Source organism: Narcine bancroftii, chromosome 1, assembly GCF_036971445.1.
Source record: "Narcine bancroftii isolate sNarBan1 chromosome 1, sNarBan1.hap1, whole genome shotgun sequence".
NCBI classification, from domain to species: Eukaryota; Metazoa; Chordata; class Chondrichthyes; order Torpediniformes; family Narcinidae; genus Narcine; species Narcine bancroftii.
In genome coordinates this window covers 209,698,272-209,716,935 of record NC_091469.1, presented here as the reverse complement: position 1 = coordinate 209,716,935, position 18,664 = coordinate 209,698,272, and the positions used below count along the sequence as shown (strand labels likewise).

General features: G+C 41.0%; 1 pseudogene; it reads right to left on the bottom strand.

The window, feature by feature from the left end:
* Window positions 1-3,387: 3,387 nt before the first annotated feature.
* LOC138753812 (ornithine decarboxylase antizyme 1 pseudogene) lies at window positions 3,388-10,303 on the bottom strand (annotated as a pseudogene).
* Between the last annotated feature and the right edge of the window lie 8,361 nt (window positions 10,304-18,664).

Genomic DNA, 18,664 nt, shown 5'->3' with positions numbered 1-18,664 from the left:
AACATCTTCAAAATTCTCTATCGAAATTAACTTAATTTTATTAAACTCTTCTCCCTCAATGTATTTGTACTTAATTTTCTTCTTTTTCTTCTTATCACCTTTCCCCTCATCTTCCTCTTCATCTAATTCAACATCCTCAATTTCTGACTTATTATCTTCTGTGACATCATCCTCTTAAAAATGAAAGAAAAAAGAGAAAAAAAACTCCCCCAAAAAAAAGAGAAAAAAAAGGAGAGAAAAAAAATCTCCTAATTCCCTCTCAATTACAATCAGAAAACAAAAAGAGTTAAAAAAAATTATTTATTTAAAAACAAAATAATAAGAAAAAACCTTCACTTCTTAACCCAAAAATTAAAAAGAAAAAAAAACAGGTCGGAGGTCACAACTACCTCCTCCTGTTTAAACCGCCCAAAACTGTAACTCCCCCCAAATATTGGGTGTGAGATAACTCACAGGTAGCTGATGACTTCTGGAAACTAGTGCCCACCCAGTTCCCTCTCCCAACTCCCATTTCATTAAACTATCATCATTATTTAAACTATTTAAACTCTTCTCAAAAAAAAAGAAAAAAGATTTATTTTTTTAAATTACCACTTCGGTCACCATTGCTTCCATTTCTTTTAAAAAACTGGATCCCACCTTACATCTCTACTCTCTTTGGAGACCTTGAAAGACTACATCGTTCCTGAAACTGCATGATTGGTAGAGACTGAGCAAAGTCCATAACCTCTTTAGGATTGTCAAAGAACTTTGGCTAATTTCCATCCTAAAAAATCTTTAGTACCGCAGAATACCTGAATGTTGCCTTATGTCTTTTTTTCCACAACTGTTCTTTCACAGAATTAAATTCGCATCGTTGAAACATAATTTCTTGACCCAAATCTTGATAGAAGAAAACAGGATTATTCTGAACCATCAAAGGAGATCTATTTTGCTGGGCATTTCTAATAGCCGTACGTAAAATTGTCTCTCTGTCACAATAGTTTAAACAATGGATCAAAACAGATCTTGGATTCTGTCCTGAAAAAGATTTTCTTCTTAAAACTCTATAAGCACGTTCCAGTATTAAACCTTCAGGGAATTTATCCTATCCTAACACTCGTGGAATCCATTCAGTAAAAATTTTTCTTGGATCTGGTCCTTCTATGCCTTCTGGCAAACCAACAATTTTCACGTTGTTCCATCTAGATTGATTCTCCAAATAATCAACCTTTTTGCTAAATTTTTATTTTGGATCTGCAATGTTTCAATTATTCTATTTTCATCTTGCAGTTGATCCTGTGTATCGACTAAACTTTGATCAACCATTTCAAATCTTTGAATGGTTTCAAGCTTAAAAGCTCCATTAATGACTTCCGCCATCGCATTAATCTTGGAAATAAACAGGTTCACAAAATTAGCTAAGTGACTTGATACAGAATATATCTTATCTTCAAGATCCTTAACAGACATTTCAACAGAAGTAGATTCAGGCATAATGGGGTCTTGCTGTTCCTTAGAGACCATGGGATCTTCTGTCCCTTCCCTTAATTTAGTATATTTTCTAGCAGTTTGACTTCGTATAAAAATCCCTCTCAAAGTCCCCCCAGCAATGCCAGGAGACTAAAGATCAGGGTTATCTTTAAGCCAAATCTCTTTAATCATCTTCACTGAATCGATGTCTGGAAAAACCGTTGTAATTGAAGATGCATTTTTCAGCGCCAACACTGTAGCAGTCGAATGACAGTTCTTTAACTCTCCAGCTGGTGGCGCCCCAGCTGATTCAACTGTCAAAGTCTCAGTAACAGCACTCACAGTGGCCGTTGTGTGAAATACTGGCACCCGTCCAGCGCTTTGTTCTGAAAGCTGTTGAGTGCAACCTTCAGAGAGCCTCACCGGCTTAAAACGGAGCTTCAATGCCGAACTCTGTACGTCTTCCTCTGGATCCATTCTACGCTGAGTCCTGGCTTCTTGTAAACAAGTAGGCTCAGACAATTTCGGAAAATGTAGTTTTTCAACAGTCTGTTGATGTTTTCTTTTACCTTTTTTTTTTGCATATAAACCATTAGGCACTAATCCAACACCTCTTATTATTTATAAACTTTTAAAAGAACTTTAACGGGCACTTAAAGACAAAACAATAAATCAGAGTCAGGAGAGGTCTGGAAGGCATGTCTGTTCCCTATGCCATCTTGCCACGCCCCCCAATGTGCCTTTGTTCTTTAGTGAATAAAATCCTATTGGTTTCTCAACCTCAGACTTTGAGTAATTGATGGTGCATCATTTGTGACAGGCATCATTCCAATAATCAAACTGTCAACACAATATTCAGGTCAGTGCACACATGCTTTGGATTTCATTAAAACTTCCCAATAAATTATTCTAATGTCAGTTGAGTAATTTTTCAATGAGGTGACAATACTCATTATTTTGATGAATTTTACTTAACAATTTGCTGCTAATAATGTTTCAGTAACACCCTCATGGGTTCTTCTTACTTTCTTATTTGAAATTTATAAAATTGTGGGGCCCATTCTTAGAATTTTATTATAATTGGAAGAATTAAAAATTATTGTGTACTCCGTAGATACACTGTCCGATGTCTGGGGGTCACCAATGGATTCACATTTTTGTCTTTGTCTGTATGGAAGGTAACCTTGATTAGAGAGAGAGCTTTAAGATTTTTTTTCCTTTTTTTACTTTTTATTTCACTTTTTTAAAAATTTGGCTTAACTCAGCAAGCGGGTTTAACATGGTGCTACAGATCAATTCAAATGATTGTTTCTTATGTTTATTAAAGAATTCTCGACTTACCTTTTTTTCTCACCTTTTTTTGTGTGCTTACATGTTTACAAATGATTTATGTCCTTTCTTTTCTAAAACTTTGTATGTACACTCATATGTTAAACTCAATAAAAATATTTTAAAAAGAATAGTGAAAATCCGGAATTTGTCATTGAGTTGTATAGTTAGGATAGAAGCAGGCTTTGCAGCGTTTCACGTCTATGCTGACCGTCTTGTCTATCCGTACCAATCGCACTTGACTGTATTAATTCCATATCCCTCTATGCTTTGCTCATTCAGGTATCTGCCCAGAAACCTCCTAGAAATGTTCCTGGCTTCAGAATTTCCTCTGACAGCTCATTCCAGATAACACTTAATCTGTCTCTCAGGTCCCCTTTAAACCTCCTCCCTTTCATCTTTTTTTTTCATGGCGAGCCATTTATTTGCTATAATCATAACATGCAAGTAGAAATTCAGCTCAAGTGAACTTATCTAGCCACCCATTGAGTCTTAAGATTTTCCTGAGGCTACAATGCCAGATAGGAGAATTTCACCCTTACTCCTTCATGGTTGAATCAAAATAAAACCCCGGAACAAGAAAATGGAAACATACAAAGCACACATTTATTCTTCATCAGATGAGTCTCTTTCAAATGTATATCTCATGAAGAAAGCATCTGGTCCTTTTGGGACAAGGGGATGTCCAGGGTCTCACAATTTCAACATCAAGAAAGCTAGATATGTGGAGCAGTAGAGCTTGATTATCCCTTTTCTTGTTGAAACGTTCGACATGAAGATGCTCTCCTGCACATTCAAGCAGGGCAGTAAAGCTTCCTTTGCTTCCCTCAGGCAATGGCCCACTTGGGAGTTCAATGTTCAAATTGTTGCTGTTCAGTATTGGTCTCCATTGAGTAATTCTTGCATCAGTAAGCTTGGATCGGAAATTGAGAATTTTAGTCCTGCTCTTTACACTCCAAACTTTGGTTACACTCAGCCGGTTATCTGAATAGAATATATTAGCTGCAAGATTGTGACTCCCTTTGATCATTTCCTCACCCACCTGGGATCTTCAAGGGGAGGGAAAGGGACATCAGGAGCACCACAGAGAACAGTCAGCCAGGCATTGCAGGCTAGGAGCCAGCAATTAGCTGGTGTCCCATGGAGGAACCTAAGGCTGGATGGTCAAGATCTTCCCCCAGCACATTTTGAATAGTTACCGTTTTGCTCGAGAAAAAGAAGGAAACAAAATTCCCTCCATGACATTTAGTAATAAGACTAGTACTGAAAGTTCCAAGCTGTCCTCCACTTCCTGTCATAACCCTCTGTCTTATCTTGAAGCTATACTACAATGCTTTAGATAGCCTTACTTTTGGAAGCAGACTTTGGTTACTCTGGACAACAAAGATTTTTGCTTCCTGAACACCTTTGGTTATACTTTATGGATTTTTGGATAGCTGATCATGAAAAATGACCATAAATATTTCCTATCACAATCCGATTTTTAGATATAACCTAATTCTGTGATTTCCTGTCATTTTAAATGTGCTTCAAACATACAAAACCATGAAGAGCAACATGTCATTGAAAATTCATTCTCTGCATTCGCACTTGGATGTCTTCCCTGCTGATCTTGGTGCAGTGAGTTTCGAACACGGTGAACTATTTCACCAGGACATTGCGACCATGAAAACGCAGTATCAGAGCAACTGGAATTCTACAAAGCTGGCCAACTATTGTTGGACACTGACATGAGAGGCATCAGATGCTGAGTACAAATGAAAATCAGCAGCAAAACCTTTTTATGTCAGTTGAACGAACACAAGTGTTAGCATCACTATGCGATTAAACAGGCTAATAAAAATATAATGTTTCTCCAACTTTCTACATGATACAGAAAATCTGAAATTAATCTTTGTGTTCAGCTTGAGGTTGTCTATCATAATTGCCAATATATTTCTGGAAGAAAACCTTTTGGAAAAAAAAATGTTGCCCCATGTTATCTATCCTCTCTCTGTCATAGATTTATATATCTGATCATGAACATGCGTCCAAGATGTCCAAGTGCAAATGCAGAGAATGAATTTTAAATGACATGTTGCTCTTCATCTAAAGTAATAATAGTAATAAATTTGGAAGAGATATGTCCCCATTCTCTTTGGTCATTTGAAGATAGGCCTTTCCCTTTTTCTGACATCTTTAGATGATCATCCCTCTTGGGTAGAAATGGAATTGAGTTTTTCTAAAAATTTAGCTACGTTGACAGTTTTAGGACCTTCTTTACCCCTTTTCATTTTCGAAACAGGCAGACAATCCGATAATGAGACATAGGTTAAGAATATAGGCACAATTTAGAAAATTAATTGACTCGCTCAATGTTTATCTTGCAAGCCCTATTATTAAGAATCATCTTCTCCGACCCTTTATTTTGGATGTAGGTTTCAATGAGTGGGTCAGATTGGTTATAAAAAAATTTGAGGGATTTGTACATTCGAGGTAAGTTCGCTTTATTTGAACAATTAATAGTTACATTTAATCTTCCTAATAGGCTTTTTTTTAGATACTTACATATCAGGCATTTCACTGAGTCCAAACTTTCTAATTGTCCTCAAATTCTTGAATCTATTATCCTTGATTTAATTTTTGATATAAAGTTTTATCATGGTGAAATGCAACCATTTATAAGAACCTGATGGATCTAAAAATATGTTCAGGGAGAGGAATCAAGAATGAATGGGAAAGAGATTTGAATATATTAATTTTAGATGACGATTGGGATACTATATTTGACCTGATTCACAACACCTCATTTTGTGCACAACTTCGTTTATTACAATTTAAGTGGCAGACAAAATACACATGTCCAAAGTTAAACTATCTCATTTTTATTCTGATGTTGATCCACTAGGTGATAAGTGTTAAATCTATGAGGCATCTCTGATTCATACGCTTTGGGATTGCCCAAAACTAAAAGATTTTGGGGAACAATTTTTCCAAACTTTATCAGAGATACTTAGGATTAAAGTGGAAAAACCTTGGCCTTATATTGCTTTGGTTGGTTATTCTCAACAGGAAAATATTTCCTTGAATTTAATTTGCAAAAGAATAATAGATTTTACTTCACTGGTCACCAGACGAGCAATTTTGATGAAGTGGAAAGATAGATTACCAGCAACTCACATGCAATGGATATAGGATATTATGTCTTGCTTGAGCTTAGAGAGAATTATATATAACATTAAAGAGATTATCATTGAATTTGACAAGGTAGGGGGCCTATTTATGGACTGTTATCATATTTTAATACATAAGCAGGGATGCTCTTGGGGCTTCCTGTCTGATGTCTGTGAGCCAAGACTCAATTCTACATATTATTCACTGGTGACCGTGTTTGGTGGGAGGGTAGGGTTAGAATGAGGGGGTGGGGTCTTTTACTTTTTTTCTTATTTTTTTTATTGCATTTGGACATTATAACTAAGACAATGTATAAATTACTTAGGATTCATACTTTGTATTCTATTGTGTGATTATTGTATGTTCATTATGTAACATGGAATATTTCTCTCTTCCAAATCAATAAAAATATATTAAAAAGATAAGTAAAAGAGAAAGGCCAAGAAATGCAAAGGGATCAGGTGGAGGAAGAGGTGTTGCAGGGTGGAATGTGTGATTAGCTCGCCAGTGCTGGCACCCAATAAGAAGGTAAACAGGCAATGGTGGGATAAAGAGAGAACGGATGGAACTGGTGAGTGGGGGGAGGGAAGAGCGAAAACATCTAGTGGGGATGGAAGCAAAGGAAGGGTTCCTGACCGTGTCGGTAGTTCGGATTGTTTCCAATGGTCTGGACTGGAATCTGTGCGGCTGCAGGGGGCTGCGGTAGGAATGGAGGCACATCTACAGACACTCGGTGACTCTGGGAGACTCTCTTTTGCTTCTCTCTCTCTGACTGTGTCTGACTTTAAGTCTGGCTGTAAGAGGCGCTTAGGCAGTTCCTGCTGGTGGCGAATCTGTCTGCCTTGCAGCAGGCAGAAAGAAATCTTATGTAACGTGAGACTGTTTTATTAGTATGATAATAAATTGAATGGGCAGAGGGCTCAGGATTTGTGTTGGGTAGGTGAAAAAAGGGCCAAAAGAGTTAGAGTAGATGTTGTCCCCTTTCTCACTCAGCCCCACAGACCCGAGCACATTCTCATCTGCAGTCTTCTGTGTATCTCTTCTATATGTGATTTATTTTCTATGCAATGACTGTTGGTGCAGTCAGTTGACTGTACAATAGGCAAAGAGCCTGTCAACAAGTGTGAACCTGCATGGTCTTTAGGATGGTGGAGACAAGGAGCTATGAACAATTCATCATCAAGTTTACAGGAACTGGTGTGAATAATCCGTATGAGAGAGATCATGGTAAAAATGGAAAAGCTGAGGCGATTTCTGGGAGGGGGGATAACTAAAAATTCACCTGGAAGTTTCCCATGGCTGTTATGATTCTTAATTACAGAAACTGAACTGTGATCTTTCTGTAGCAACTGTGTCTCATTGTGAAATAAAGAAAGAGAAAATGATCAGACGTAGTCGAGTCAAAGTTCAGTAAAAGCCGTTTTACTCATCATGACGTCACTTGGATCTTCCCAAGCCAGTTTGATTAAGCCTCCAGTGCGCTGCTACATTTCAATATTTAGGGTTATAGCTTAACCCATAGAGCAGTGGTCTTGACCTTTTTTTCCCACTCACATACCACTTTAAGTAATCCCTATGCCATCAGTGCTCTGTGATTAGTAAGGGGTTGCTTAAGGTGGTATGTGAGTGGAAAGAAAAAGTTTGGAAACCACTGTTTTAATTGTACCTCATTGACTCATTATGTGCACAGTTTCATAACTCCAAAGGAAATGAGCCAATGACCATTTTTCTCAAGCAAAATATTTCAGTAACAATTAGGTCTAGAGCAGCGATTCTCAACCTTCCCTTCTCACTCACATCCCACCATAAGAAATCCCTTACTAATCACAGAGCACCGATGGCATAGAGATTACTTAAAGAGGTATGTGAGTGGAAAGAAAATGGTTGAGAACCACTGCCATAGAAGAAAAATACAATACACACAGACTAAAGGATGACATGGAAAAGTGGAAGGAACAGACTGTGATATTCACAATGTTATCTGTGATTAACAGATATAGAAACCAAGAACTGTGAGTTATATGTCAACCATGACCTATATTGAAGCAAGGAATGTTATATTTAATACTCTTGTTCTTTTATATTCGTTCATGTTTCTCTTGTCCAAGGCCTTCTCCTATCTTTAAGACTGACAACAGAAGTTGAGTTGGTCCAGGAAGCACTGTAAAAAATCAGTCTACTTTTCCATTAATTTTTAACACTTGGAGCAAAATACAACAAAGTCCTGTTCATGACCTACAAGCATTATTTAATATAGGCAGGTTGTCTGTCAAGCATATTGTGGTGTAGATAAAGCTCACACTCGACTGGAGGGAGAACTAATTCTTTCATTAGCTTACAACACTAACACTTTCATTAGCTTACAACACAGGTAGGGTTCATGAACAGGCTTCAGAGTTTAGGCGAGAAACCAGGGTTATATATGGGCCCCAGGGGGAGGAGCCAGGAGGCAGGTTCAGTTAATAGTACAGCACACTTCTAGTGAATCCCAGTTCACTACATTCACCCCATCCTTCAGGATTAAGGGTCTGTGGATGAAGAGAACAAGGATCAGAAGCCGGTAAGAGACACTGAAGAGAAATATTTACAATACTATTTATAGACTCAGGTGGTACGGGGGTCTGGAGATCCTGATGGAGTGCCTTAGCACCAGGGTGGTGGGGGGGGACCTTGGGGTCTTTGAGTCTCCTGGTCCGCCTGTGATGGAAGGGTAGTGAGCTGGGGCTCTGGCTCGATGATAGAGGGGGGTTCACTCTCCTCCTGAACCGAGTCCCCTGAGGCCCAGTGGGGGTGGGGATAAAAAGCTCAGTAGCTCATGGGGCACATGAGGCAATGGATCCACTGTTCCGGTGGGTGCCAGGTCCCTGATGGAGACTGTGTCCTCCCTACCATCTGGGTATTTCACATAGGCGTACGTGGGATTGGCGTGGAGCAGTTTCACTCTTTCCACCAGAGGGTTGGTCTTGCTTCTCCTTACGTGCTTCTTAAGAAGGACCAGCCCAGGACTAGTGAGCCAGGCTAGGAGTGTAGTCCCTAATGCCAACCTTCTGTCAAATGTGAACAGTAACTCATGAGGAGTAGCATTGGTCGCAGTACAGAATAGCAACCGAAATGAGTGGAGCACAAAGGGGAGGACATACTGCTAGCACAAGTCTGGAAGGCCTTTTTGCTTCAGGGCAAGTATGACAACCTTCCAGATAATGGCATTCTCTTTTTCAACCTGCCTGTTCTCCCGTGGGTTGTAACTCATAGTCCTGCTGGATCCGATGCCCCTCACCAGCAGGTACTGACGCAGCTCGTCGTTAATGAAGGCTGAGCCCCGTTCACTCTGAATATAGCTGGGATACCCGATAAGGGTGAAAATAGAGTCTAGGGCCTTCGTAACGGGCAAGGCAGATGTGTCTGGGCACAAGATGGTGAACGGGAAGTGGGAAGTGGGAGTACTCATCGATGACAAAGAGAAAGTAGGTGTTCCCATTCATGGAGAGGAGAGTTCCACTAAAATTAATGCTGAAATGTTCGAATGGCCTAGATAACTTTATCAGGTGCACTTTCATGGGGTGAAAAATGTGCGGCTTGTACTCAGCACAGACCTAGCATGACCTGGTCATTTCCTTGACGTCTTCTATTGAGTAGGACAAATTATGGGACTTGACAAAATGAGCAATGCAGGTGACCCCTGGATGGCAGAGCTCATTGTGCATGGTCTGCAGTTGACTGGTGTGTGTGGAGGCACAGCATCCGCTGGACAAGGCATCTAAAAGGTCGTTAAGGGCCCCATGGCTGATAGGCAATGTCATAATTGTAGATGGAGAGTTCGATCCTCCACCTAACAATTTTGTCATTCTTGATTTTTTTTCCCCTCTTGGCATTGCTGAACCTGAATGCGACAGAACACTGGTCCATGAGAAGCGTAAATCTTCTAACAGCCAGGTAGTGCCTCCAATGCCTTACAGCTTCTACAATGGCCTGAGCCTCCTTTACCAGACGGGTTCCAGAGCTCGAGACCTTGAAGCATCCATGAGAAAAAGGCAACCAGTCTGCCTGCCTGATTGAGAGTAGCAGCCAGGGCTATATCCGAAGCATCACTTTCCACTTGGAAAGGTACATTTTCATCTACTGCGTGTATGGTGGCTTTCACAATGTAACTTCGGAGGTAATTAAAAGCTGTCTGAGCTTCGGCCGAAAGGGGGAAAGTGGTGGCCTTTAAGAGGGGATGAACCTTGTCGGCGTATTGAGGGACCCACTGGGCGCAATATGGGAAAAAACCCAGGCATCTCCTCAAAACCTCTGTGGTCGCGGGAAGGGGAAGATTTAACAGGAGGTGCGTCCTATCAGGGTCGGGGCCATTGACACCGTTCTCCACCATGTAGCCAAGTATAGACAGTCATGTAGTCCTGAATACACACTTGTCAGAATTATAAGTGAGATTCTGTGTTCTCGATCTGTGGAGAAAGCTCTGGAGATTGGCATCATGGTCTTCCATGGTGTGGCCACAAATGGTGACAATGTCAAGGTAAGGGAAGGTAGCCTTGAACCCATACTCGTCCACCATCCTGTCCATCTGCCGCTGGAAAGTAAACACCCCCATTGGTAATACTGAAAGGGACCCTCTGGAACTGTAGTTAGCCTCAAATGCTGTGTACGGGCAGTCCTCGGAACGGATTGGCAGCTGGTGATAGGCAGCTTTCAGGTCGATGGTCGAATAGACCCGATATTGCGCAATATTGTTCACCATATCCAACATATGAGGGAGGGGTAAGCGTCCAGGAGTGTGTATCTGTTATTTTTTTGGCTATAGTCAATCACTAACCTGGACTTGTTTTCCCCTTTACTACGACCTCTTGCACTCTCCATGGGCTGGTGCTGGGCTCGATGATCCCCTCCTCCACCAGGTGCTGGGTCTCTGTTTTATAAATGCACTGTCTGCTATGCTGTACCTCCTGCTCTTGGTGACGATGGGCTTACAATCGGCAGACAAGTTTGGGAACAGGTCGGGAGGGGGGAGGGGGTCGGTGTTCAGCGTGGAGAGGCTGCAAGTGGGTCCTGGTTTTGAGGGCCCTCTGTTCCGAACCGCTACTGAGGGAAATGGACCAGAAAACTCCCAGGTCATGCTTTTATGGTGACACAGGAAGTCCAGACCCAACAATACTAGAGCACACAATTCATCTAAAATGTACATGCGAAATTCACAAAATTCCCCCCCCCCCCACCAAAACGACATAGAACTATATAATGTTTCTGTATCCACGCTGAATGGGACTGGGACGCTAGGAAGATTCGGTAATTAGACAGGTACATTTTTAAGTTACATATTTGCACAGTCTGTGAGTCTATGAAACTTTCCGTGGAGCCTGTGTCAATCAGGCATTGGGTCAAATGTCTGCTTACCTTTACCATCAACATCGAGTTGCAGAGCTGGTGAGGTCTATTCTGGTCGAGGACCAGTGATGCCAGGTTGTCGGAGATGCCGTGTTCTTCCCTTGAGTGGCCCCCTCCGACCTGAGTCGACCTGTGCAGGTAAGATGGCACCAACCTCATGGAGCAGCAAGATGGCCGCCCTCCTTCCTCCTCTGATGATGGCACCAAATTCTAAATTTGACTGCTGCAAGATGATTGCCGAGTCTTTTTGCAACACTTCTGTAGGTGGCAGGTTGCACAGTGGGCGATCTTGGGCAAGTCCTGGGCAGATGGCTTGGGACTGGAATTGCATTCAGGAGCAGTACAGGCCATGGACTTCCCTGGACCTCCCTTCGCATGGCAGACCCTCACCCAATGTCCCTTCCTCCCGCAGCTGGAGCATCCCAAGTCTTTGGCCGGGCAGCAGCCACAAAGGGTGCTGTCCCTTGTCAGGAAGCGGAAAATGTTAGAGCAGGGGCCGCCGTAGCGGGAGGTGCTCACCTGAGAGTGCGAGTTCGCTGGCCTCCAGGTGGTCATTCTCGAGACTGGTCTGTTCCTGTGATTTTGGCCAGCTCGATGTGGCTAGCGAGGACCTTCCTTCCTGACTTGAGCAGTCGCTGCCTCATATACCTCGAGTCGATCCCTGCGACTAGGGTGTCCCAGATCTGTTCATCTTCCCGGATGCAGCCTGAAGTGGCCTCATACCTGCATTTCTTAGCCAGTGTCCGCAGTTCCAGCAGGTAGTTGTCAATTGACTCTCTGGGCCATTGGTGGTGTAGAGCAAGCCAGTTCTTCACTAGGACCTCATTCGGGGCCTTTATATAGTGGGCCTTTTGAGCCCTGACAGCAGCCTCATATGTCAGGCAGTCTCGGACGATTGTGTACCCCTTCATCCCTAGTCTTGAGATAAGCGCCGATCTCCGGAGCTTGTCTTTATGGAAGACATCCCTGGTCATGTTCAAGTAGGCCTGGTAGCTCCCCTAAATCTTGAGGCTGTGTCCCCTAGTTCTGGTCTCACCTACCAGTGAAAACAATTTTCCAGCCTCTATCTTATCTATCCCTTTCATAATTTTATATACTTCTATAAGATCTCCTCTCATTCTTCTGAAATCGAGTGAGTATAATCCCAGGTGATTTAGTCTCTCCATGTAGGTTAACCCCCCTCATCTCTGGGATCAACCTGTTGAATCTTAATCTATGATCAGACACTGGTTAGTAGACAATGACCCCAGAGTTAATTTTCATTTTTGTGGACTGGGTAGAAATAAATCACACACAATACTGTATGTCATGCTGAAAAATTGCCATCTGGAGAGAAGAAAATGATAACAAATCCTTGGCAACTAAAATATTTCCCATACACCAACCATTCACAGTTTGAAAAATGAGATAGTCTGGAGAAACTATTTTCAGAAGGTCACCTTGTTCAGATCAGATCAAAAAGTCTCTAGAATTTAATTCTGAAGTGTATCTCTACAAACAAGCCCACACTTGTTTCAGGATTGCAAACAGAAAGAGTTTACAATTTAGATTGAGCAGGTCGCATGAGTTTGGACTTTGACAGCAACAAATTTCAAATATGGATCTGAAGTCAAACTATTGCTCATCTTTTCCTCAACACGGAAGTCCATTCTGGCTCTTGGAGCAATCCCACTGGAGTTATAACTTTGAGAAAAATATGTGGAGAATCTTTGATCTGACCAGAGCAAGGTGTTCTTCTGTAATTAGTTTCACCAGGTTACTTTACTGGAGCAATCCCTTCACTTCTATTTCCTACTAATTTCCCTGTAACCTATTGTCTCACAAATGTGGACTAACCAGCACGTTGCTTTACTGATTCTCCCACCAGGATACTTATTAAACTAACAATCGATGCATCTTTTGGATGTGGGAGAAAGCTAGAACAGTAAGAGGAAATTCATTTAGTCACAAGAGGCCAAATTTGGACTTACCACTGGACCTTTGAAAGCAACTTTTCTCTGTCGACCAAAATAGCCTGGATCTCCCAGTGACCAACGTCTTGAATTCCCTGTCCCATTCCCTCCTGACATGTCTGTCTATGGTTTCATGCACTGCCAGACTGAGATCATCCGCAAATTGGTGCAACAACATCTGATCTTCCGTCTGGGCATTGTCCAACTGGATGGTATTAACATCAACTTCTCCGGTTTCCGCTATCACCTCCTTCTTCTTTCCCCTGTCACCTTTAACAACTGTTTGGACTTCCCGCTCCCTGCCATTTTTCAGTCTTTATTCAGATGCCTTCCTGTTTTTTTTTGGCCTTTACCTTGAAGAAGGACTCAGGCCAGAAACATCAGTAATGATGCCGTGAGACCGGCTGAGATCCTCCAGCATTTATGTCTGTGTTTTACTGCAATCACAGGGTCTGCAGACTTTCATGTTTTATTACTCAGGTTGACACAAGTGCTCATAATCTAACTGCAAGGCTTTTCCCTTTTGCAAGATTAATAATCGTCAGTAAATGGCAGAAGGGGAGGACTACTTCACTGAATACCCAACGACCAAACCCTTATCTATGTCATCTGTTGTCTGCAGGTTCTGCATTAGCTCCATCAGTTGCCCCAGCAACAGGAGTGGAAGCAATTCAACCTCCATTGCAAGGGCACATCCAGCAATACAAAGAATTAGGTTGTGCAGTGGGATCAGACCTAGCAAATTCTGATCATGGATTGGTGTTGTGCAGTTTTTATTGCAAAGTGTGACAGATTGTTTCTCCAACGTATCTATTGCACATAATATATTGTATCTGCTGTATTTCACAAAAATGTGGTCAGATATACCTTTGGAATGTTTCCACATATACAGCATTAAGAATACAAAGGCAATTATTTGTTTCTTTGTAGTGTATGGCTAAGTATTATCTAATGAAAAGAGCCAGCTTAGAATCTAACCATATTTGTTCTAAACATAGTTGCAGCTCTTAATTTCAAGTTTCTTTCTATTATCTCCTGATTAACATGCATTTTTATTTTTATTTAAATTAGGCATACAGCACTGTAGTAGATCAATTCGGTGCTATGAGTCCGTGCTGCCCAATTTACACCCCATTTACCTACACCCCGGAGCATTTTTGAAGGTTGGAAGGAAACCATAGCCCCTGGAGACAACCCACGCAGACACGGGGAGAATGTACAAGTTCCTTACGGACAGCGCAAGACTTGACCCAGGTCTGGTTCTGATCTCTGGCGCTGTAAAAGCATTGTGTAAACTGCTACACCAACCATGCCACCTAGTTTCCAATTTCTATTGAACTCTTGAGTATTAATGTACAGTTATGGATCAAGAGATATTTCATATTATTCATTGAATTTTGCAATTTAAAAAAAAATTATGGATGCACCATGCTAATAGACCCTTCTGACCCATGAGCCCGCTCCACCAAATATACTCATGTGACCAATTCACCTTTTAACACCGTAGAAGGGGGAGGAAACTGGAGCTCTCAGAAGAAATCCACAGGGAAAATATAAAATTCCTACAGGGAAAATCCACAGGGAAAATATAAAATTCCTCCAGACAGTGCGGGATTCGAAGCCAGGACATCAATGTATAGTAATCAGGTCAGTTTGAAACCCTTCATCAGTTACAAATGAAATGGGTAAAGCCTGCTTGAGTTATATTGCAAACTTATATCTGCAGATTTCTCTAGATGTTACAACAGACACAAATACTGATCGAATGTTAACATTAAGGGAAAGTCAATAAGATTCATCTGTCTTCATCAATGAAAATATCCATGAGGTTCAAGAAGATTTTTATTTGAGTCAATGGACCATCTCAGGATTTAAGAATGATTGTCTTGATATTAATTATGACTACACTGCAGGATGTAACTGGACTGTTACAAACTGTTGCAAACTTCTACAGATGCGTAGTTGAAAGTATGCTGACCAGCTGCATCACATCTTGGTATGGGGGGGGGGGGGGCACCAATGTCTCTGAGCGGAAATCCCTGCCAAATGGAATGGACACAACCCAGTACATCACAGGCAAAACTCTCTCCACCATCGAGAACCATGGAACAGTGCTATCAGAGAGCAGCAGCAATGATCAAGGATCCACACCCCCATTCTGTTCTTGCCACTGTCATCAGGAAAGAGGTCTGGGTGCCACAAGACTCGCACCACCAGGTTCAGAAACAGCTGCTACCCCTCCACCATCAGACTCCTCAACGACAAACTCATTTACAGATTCTTACTTTGCTCACAATTTATTACTGAATTTTTTTTTCTATATTTGCACAGACGATTTGTTTACATTTTTTTCTTTTGTAGAGTCATTTTTTTATGAGTAGAAATTCTGCTTGGGCCCATAGGAACAAATCATTTCAGGGTTATGTGATGTTATTCTGACAATAAATGCAACTTTAAACTTTGGATTGCTTCATGTTCTCCTGGAGGACATACATTTCCTCCCAGCTTCTGTTTGGCACGTTTGTAACATTGTTCATTTTTTAGCTTTCTATTTTATAGTTTGAAGCAGAATTCACTCTGGATTGATATACCACATTGATGCTAGAGCCAAGAACATGTAATAATTTCTACTTCCTCAAATTCCCAAAGATATTGGCTTGTCACCAGGGTCTCATACCAATATTTACAGAGACACCATAGAATACATCCTGTATGGATGCATCACAGTTTGGTACAGGATCAACTCTACCCAAGACTGCAAGAAATTGCAGAAGGTTGTGAATACATCACACAAACCAATCCCCCCTCCATCGACTCCATTTCCTACATCCTCAAGAAAGCAGCCAGCGTATTAAAGAGACATCACACCCTGGTTACCTCACTACATCCCACTCTCATCGGGTTGAAGATACATGAGTTTGAAAATACATAACACCAGATTCAAGTCGAGTTTCTTCCCCATTGTAAACATACGATAGAATGGACCTCTCATAATTAAAATGATGCTACTGTTGCATGGTTTTAACTGAACTGTTTCTCAGTTTTCTATACCTCTGTTTTATCTTCCACAATCTGTTTTACCTAATAAAGGATTAACTTGCCTGGATAGCACACAATTTTTTTTAACTGTATCTCAGTACCATTGACAATGAAAAGAATTCAATAAACAAGTCAATCAGTTCAATTAACAATAAGCATTTTAGGGTGGCCATTCCAAAGGAGGACATGGTCATGGGTTACCATATATTACCACATATATTCGTAGCAGGCCAAGCGACCACATGGTTAGATGGTGTTAGGTCTGCTTTGTTCATGAATGAGTGAGTCAAACACCAGACTGAGTCGAAATCAAGGTTCTTTGTTTTTTATTGCCGGATTGTAACACTTGCAACTAACAGTGTTAGTTGGAGAAGGCGCATTCTGCCGTTATCAGCAAGTGGTGTTTTTTATATACCTTAGGATACGTACTTAGTAAATTATCATACCATGACATTGTCCAATGAATAAACTGTTGCTATCCTTCTCTACTAGTTTCCTGCACATCAATTTGTCATCCCCACTCTTATCTTGAGAGTACAAGGTCACAACTGCATCTTGTTACGGCCCAGCACTGGGTGACTCCTTCTACATTCCCAGCTCATGATGTTTTTACCTAACAATGGGCCGAATTACTGTCCCCAGTCGGTTGGTACAAAATGGTGCAGGCCCCACTTCCTTTCTCAGGAGAAGCCAACGTTTGGTGACATGCATTGCCTGGGAGATGTCCCACTCCCTGGTTGTGCATTGCTGGGCAGGCAGCGACTCCGCAACATGCTGATCTCACTCCCTTAGACCAGTGCATCCCAGACAGGAAGTGGGCCATCCCCTAAAAGCAGTGCGAAAGATTTAAATAAAGTCAGTTAGTTACTGCTTCACCCTCATGTTGTGTGGACACACTTCATTTCGGTAGCGCTGCCGTTAGCAGCCGCTACACACATACATATATATGTGTGTGTATATAAAACACACACAGAGTGTGTTTGCATTTGTTGTTCTTGGAATACTGTTTAAATCTTATAAAAATCATTTTTTTTTAAACACACCGTATTTTATATATATATATGGTAACCTGTGACCATGTCCTTCATTGGAATGGTTATCCTAATTTATGACATTACTCAACAGGATCAGGCCACATTTCTGCCACACAGTTTAGCAAGAAAATCTGCAGATGCTGGGGTTGGGTGCAATAGACAAAAGTGCTGGAGAAACTTGGCAGATCACGCAGCATCTGTTGGATGCAAGGGACAATAATTGTTTTGGAACTGAGCCCATTCTCGGGGATCTTCCTGGAGCATTGGAGGGTGAGGAATAGCCTTGTAGAGATATATAAAATTCTCAGAGGCATGGATAAAGTTATTATTCCATCTTTGCACTCTCTCTGTTCATACCATTCCCTTTCTGTTGTGCAGTGATCATTACACAAGTACACAAGTGCAGTCTGACCAAGGTCTTACACAGCTGCCTGCAGCCCTTAAGCAACTAGATAATAATCCAGGCCATCTTTACAAATTAAATTATCAGCCATTAATGAAGAAATTACAAGATGACTTAGAACATTGGAAAGATTTACCACTAACACTGATAGGAAGGGTAAATTGCATGAAAATGAATATCTTCCCAAGGATACAATACCTATTTCAATCATTACCGATTCATTTAACAGAGAAATTCTTCAATGAGCTAAAGAAAATAATAAGGAAATTCATATGGAAAGGGGGGAAACCGAGGATAGCGCTGGATAAATTAACAGAATGGTTCAAACAAGGGGGTTTACAGCTACCAAACTTTAAGAATTATTTTAGAGCAGCACAATTAAGATACCTATCAGATTTTTATCAAACAAGGGAAAAACCAGATTGGACCAGATTAGAGCTAGATAAAATAGGGGAGAATGTACCTAAACATATACTATATAAGTGGGATGAAAAGCTGGTGCAACATAGGAATTCACCAGTACTGCACCATCTGCTCAACATTTGGAAGAAGATTCATGTAGAAAGGAAAAAAAACAAATTACCAACTACCAAAATTAATATTGATGCAAAATCAACTAATCCCTTTCACAATAGATAACCATTCCTTTAGAGATCGGAAGAGAAAAGGGATCAAAAGAATAGAAAATTATTTTTTGGGAAATAATTTATTATCTTTTGAACAAATGAAGTACAAATTGGTATAATTCACGGTACAATGTTTGCATACCACCAACTGAAAACCTACTTAAAGGACAAATTGGGAAGCAGGCTGAGGTTACCAGAAGGAAGCAGTTTTGAATATGTGATTACAGACACAAGGATAATTAAAAGATTTATAACAAACATGTGCATCAAACTGCAAGAGAAAGAGAACGATGA